The sequence below is a fragment of the Megascapheus bottae genome, chromosome 15 (genome assembly GCF_031878675.1).
Source record: "Megascapheus bottae isolate mThoBot1 chromosome 15, mThoBot2.hap1, whole genome shotgun sequence".
Classification (NCBI taxonomy): domain Eukaryota; kingdom Metazoa; phylum Chordata; class Mammalia; order Rodentia; family Geomyidae; genus Megascapheus; species Megascapheus bottae.
The window spans coordinates 9059534-9065362 of record NC_143523.1 but is presented as its reverse complement, the minus strand read 5'-3'; positions in this window follow the sequence as shown (position 1 = coordinate 9065362).

Below are 5829 nucleotides of genomic sequence, written 5' to 3'. Positions count from 1 at the left end.
AGAGCGGTTTCTTCAACTGCGGCTCGGGCTGTGCGCCGGCTCCGCGTGGTGTCCCGCCCAGCGGCTTGGCTAGTGCGCCGGCTCCGCGTGGTGTCCTGTCCTGGGGATGGGAGGGGTGGCCTCGCTGGTGCGCCGGCTCCGCGTGGTGTCCCTGCCCGCAGTCCCGGCTGGTGCGCCGGCTCCGCGTGGTGTCCCTGCCCGCAGTCCCGGCTGGGGCGCCGGCTCCGCGTGGTTTCCTGCCCGGCGGGCCTCGCTGGTGCGCGGTGTCCCGCCCGGCGAGCCTGCTGGCTCCTCTGTCGATCCGACAGCTGGTCCGTGGTCAGCAACCGCCGCCTCACGCGACGGGCTGGAGAGAGGTAGCCTCCCGCATCCCGAGGGGTGTGGCTGACTTTGTGCTCCCCTGGTGCCCAGGCAAGTCTGCGGGGCGCGTCTTCCTAGCCTTGGTATTCTGTTGGCAAATTGATTTATCCATTTTCTCGTCGAATTAGGGGGTTAAGGAGCAGTCAGGGGGCTGGGAGTTTTGCCTAGTGGTCAGAGTGCTTGCTTAGAATGCACGAAGACTCAGGTTCGATTCCTTGGTGCCACATACATAGAAAAGGCCAGAATTGGTGGTGTGGCTCATGTGGTATCGCTCTCGCCTGGAGAAAGTCCAAAGACGGAAGCCGCCGAGGTGGCTCACACCTGTAAGCTTCTCCGGAGGCGGAGATTTGAGGATTAAGGTTCAAAGCCAGCCCAGGCACAGAAGGACCTGAGATTCTTATCTCCAATTAACCTCCAGAAATGGGGAGTGAGCTTGGCTTTGGGGTAGAGGTGAAGAGCTCAGGGACAGCTCCCAGGCCTAGTTCAAGACTAATGACAAGGGAAAAAAAAGCCAAAGACGGTGCTCAGGCACTGAGTTCAAGCCCTGGGACCAGCAAAACAAAACACAACAGGAATGGTGGCTCACGCCTGTAATCCTAGCTACTCAGGAGGCTGAGATCTGAGGATCAAGGTTCAAAGCTAACCCAGGGACAGCACCCAGGCCCAGAGTTAAAGCCCCGTGACCCCCCCCTAAAAAAAAAAAAAAAGAGCAGTCACTTGCTGCCCTGGTAACTTGACCTGGGTTGAGACGTGGCTAAGTGGTCAGGCACCTGCCTGATAAGCACAGAGGCCCTGAGTTCAAACCCTAGCACCAAAACGCCTTCATTCTTGCACATGGGGAAAAAGGAAGAAAAAAACTTGACCAGAGATACATATAAGGTGGTGTACAGCCATCAAGTTATGTGAGACAGACAAAGATGTAGGAAGCCACATTTAAACTAACCCTGCAGCTGGGCTTCAGGATTTCACTCAGAGACAGAGCACTTGCCAGGCTTGTACTGAGTTTGAGAGACTAGGGCTGGAGGGACCGGGACTGGAAACACTAGCTCTGCATTCTTGAATTCTTTTCCTTTCTCTTTCTTTTTGGTCTTTTTATTAGTTGTAGGGCTTGAACTTGGGGCTGGGGCTGTCCCTTAACTCTTTGTTTCAAGCCTAGTGCTCTGCCACTTTGAGTCACAGCACCCTCTTCTGGTTTTCTGATTCATTGGAGGTAAAGAGTTTCACAGATTTTTCCTTTCCGGACTGGGTTTGAACGATGCTCTTTAGAGCTCAGCCTCATGAGTAGTTTGGATTACAGGTGTGAGCTACCAGCGCCCAATTTTTTTTTTTATCATGTGCATTCCACGCCCCAATATCTTCATGAAAAAGTTGCCTTCTCATTTCAGGAAAAGGTAATAGTGAAAAAAGATCTGAACTTAGCATTCCTGTTGTTAGGTACCACTATTTTTGTAGGTATGTCAGTCACTATGAAGGAAGGCATGATAATGTCGATAGGAAAAGAAATTTCAAATTGACTTTACAAAGACTGAGACAAAGGATGACGCCTGGTAACAGTAAATAATATGCCTGAAGGTCCAGGCATGGTATTTTAGCCTCTGCACTCAGGAGGATCCTGAATTTGAGGCTAGCTTGAGCCACATACCAAAACCCTGTCTTAAGGAAAAAAGAAAAATAGGAACAGCAAAGGGGCTCAGAGGCCAGGATACAAGGCTAACTGTAATGTATGGATCTGAGATGTACTCTTGGTGCAGCTCTGAGAGCTGGAGCTGGAGAGACACTCATGGGCTTTGAGAAACATCATTTTGTCAAGGATCTTTTACCAAGCTGAGGAGCTGGAGCTCTACCACACAGCAAGAAGTCATTCAAAGGATTTACCTTTTTTCTTGTTTACTTAGACTAATGTGTAGACTTGAGTAAATCATAATACAATTCATTGACCCATATCTGCCCAACATGTTTCCTATGACTGTTACAAAAATTACTGCAAGGGATAGGAATGTGGCTTAGTGGTAGAGTGCTTGCCTAGCATGCATGAAACCCTGTGTTCAATTCCTCAGTACCACACAAACAGAAAGAAAGAAAAAAATAAGCTGGAAGTGACACTGTGGCTCAAGTGGTAGAGTGCTATCCTTGAGCAAAAGTAGCTCGGTATACTGCAAACTAGAAGCCTTAATATGAAATTATATTATAGTTCTAGGTGTCAGAAGCCCAACTGCAATGCAGTATTCTTTAGCTCCTGCCATTCTGTACTGTGCTCAGTGATCCAGGATACATCTTTGCTTTACATGCCCTTTGCTTCATAGTAAGTTTTCCCAATTCAGGACATTTGAAAAAAAAAAAAAAAGAGAGAGAGACATGAGAAGGAGCATACTCTTTCCTGCTTTTGTGTGTGTTTGGAGGGGGAGGGGTGTGTAATGGGGCTTGAATCTGGGCCTGAGCACTGTCCCTGAGCTCTTCAGCCCAAGGCTACCACTCTATCCCTGGAACCACAACCCCACTCCTGTATTCTAGAGGTTAATTAGTACCTAGGCTGACCGTTTAACCATGTTCCTTAGATCTCAGCCTCCTGAGTAGCTAGGATTACAGGCATGAGCCACTGCGCCTGGCCCTCCTTGCTTTTTTTTTTTTTTTTTTTGGTCAGTCCTGGGCTTGAGCTCAGGGCCAGAGCACTGCCCTTGGACTTTCTTGAGGCTAGATCTCTACCACTTGAGCCTTAGCACCACTTCTGGCTTTTTTCTATGTATGTGGACCGAGGAATCAAACCTGGGTCTTCATGCATGCTAGGCAAGCACTCTACCACTAGGCCAAACTCCAGGCCCCCTCTTTGCTTTTTTAGCTCCCCAGACATCAGATGTAGTTTCTGTCATCCCCACTGAAACCTGCTGAAACATTTTTACATTCACTGTACAGATGGAAGAACTGAGCCTCAGATATTAAATAGTATACCACAAGTCACCTAGGAGCCTAGATTGCTCCAGATCCCTTACTATACTTGTTATTGAAACTATATTAATCTGCAGCAACTGACAGTTTTCCTAGGTTAACAAGACTATGCTGTGGATTATCATGGCAGTTACTTGAAGTTTATGTCTCCTTAGGAAAGGCCAGTCCCACATTCTGCATGCTCCTGCTTGTGAGCCAGCAGGGGGAGCTCTGGCCCCAAGGAGGCAGGCTAATCCTTAGGCTGACCCAGGAGGGAATAAAGGAAAAGGTAATACCAGTCAGTGTGGCTAGACGAGCCAGCGTGTCATTTCAGGCAGTTTCCTTGAAGGGAAGTGAAAGCAAGCCTAAGCCCAATATTATCTTCATTAATTTATACAGTAGAGGACTAGATCTGCTTTCCTGGGAGCTGGTTGTCTTCCAGGAAAAGAAAGTCACAATCCCTTCCTGTCCTCCTATCCTGAACCTGATCATCCACAAGGCCAAAGGGAGTTTCTCTGGAGTGCCAGAGCACAGAATACTAAGTAACAGGGAAGCATAATTTGTTTTTAATTTGCATCTCTGGTAATATCCTTTGAACATAATAATGCTAACCATGATTATATTTATCCTCTTACATAGATAGTTTTTCAGTAGTTCAGTTCCCCAATTTAGATTCATCTTACTGTTTCCTCATGGTTAGATTCAGGTTAAGTCCTTTTGGTAGTAATACTGGAGGATGTTCTGCTCATCCATTACAGATGATACTGTTTGGTTATTTGATGTGATGGTTAATCTTGAAAATGAACTTGATTTGATTGGGAAATACCTAGGAGTTTAGTAACACATCTCTGAGTATATAAGAATTTTTTCACAAATTTATCAAAGGGAGTACTGCCTACCCTGAATGCAAGCGCTGACATCCCAGAGGCTTCAGGCCAGACCAGGTAAAAGGTGACCAGGGCCGGGTGGTAAAGGCTTTTATGATGTGAACTGCTTTTCTCCACTACTTCCACATGGTAGGCTGCAATCATGTGCAAAATAAGTCTTTCTTCCCTTAAGTCATTTTTCTCAGGTATTTGTCACAATGATGAAAGTCTAACGCTTGCTTGATATAACATCCACCAGATTGCCCCTTTGGTAAGATGCCTTTTACTCTTTGTAGTTAGTAATCTATAATCATTGAAGGGCTGGGAGTTTGGCCTAGTGGTAGAGTGCTTGCCTAGCATGCATGAAGACCCGGGTTCAATTCCTTGGTACCACACACATAGTGAAAAGCTGGAAGTGGTGCTGAGGCTCAAGAGGTAGAGCTCTATCTAGCCTTGAGAAAGTCCAAGGACAGTGCTCAGGCCCTGAGTTCAAGCCCAGGACTGGCAAAAAAAAAAAAGATAATCATTGAGTCTATGTAAATATCTTTTTTTCTCCACACCATTTCATTGGTGTTTTTAGTAATGTTTTAATTATTCCTGCCTCAATCACTATACCCATGTTATAAATTTTGCTCTCTTTTTCACCAGCCCTCATCCCTCAGTATTGACTTGAATATCCCTTTTATTTTTTGCTAAAAAGCAATCGCAAAGCTTATTTTTAATTTATATTTTTCTTTCTCCCCCACATTTTGAAGTCATTGTCTACTTCTTTCTACCTTCTTTCTTTCTCTCTTTCTCTTGTTTTTGTTTTTGTTGTTGTTGTTGGTCATGGAACTTTAACTCTGGTTGTGGGCACTGTCTCTGAGCTCTTCAGCTCAAGGCTACCACCCTATCCCTCGAGCCACAATGCCACTTCTAGTTTTCTGGAGGTTAATTGGAGAAGAGTCTCACAGACCTTAGGGCCCTGGCTGGCTTTGAACCACAATCCTCAAATCTCAGCCTCCTGAGTAGCTAATAGGACAGGCGTGAGCCACCGCGCCCAACTTACCTTCTCTTATTAGTAGTGAGAATTGTTAGTAATCCTCATACCTTATAAGGGATCCAAGTTGTATCTGGAAATGGAAGACTCACCCTGGGAAAGCTGAGGCAAGAGGATCTTGAGTTTGAGTCAAGAGAAGGCTATAGGGAGACACTTTTTTTCTTCAAAAGACTAAAAAAGGGGCCGGGAGTTTGGCCTAGTGGTAAAGTGCTTGGCTAGCATGCATGAAGACCCGGGTTCGATTCCTCGGTACCACATACATAGAAAAAAAAAAGCTGGAAATGGTGCTGAGGCTCAAGTGGTAGAGCTCTAGCCTTGAGAAAGTCCAAGGATAGTGTTCAGGCCCTGAGCTCAAGCCCAGGACTGGCAAAAAAAAAAAAAAAAGACTAAAAAAGAATTAGAAGAAATGAAAGGAAAGTATAAATATGGAAACAAGTGAAACTTTGTCAGTGAAAAGTATAATTGTTTAAATAAAGGTAATGGGTAAGTCAAAGTCAATTTGACAAATTTAGTAACTAAAAGATCTGAAGAAATTACTGAGTGTGCAACTCAGAAGGAAAGAAGGGAAATATGAAACAGCCCATAGGATATGGATAAAATTAAAAAAAAAAAAGTGGTGTGTGTGTGTGTGAGAGAGAGAGA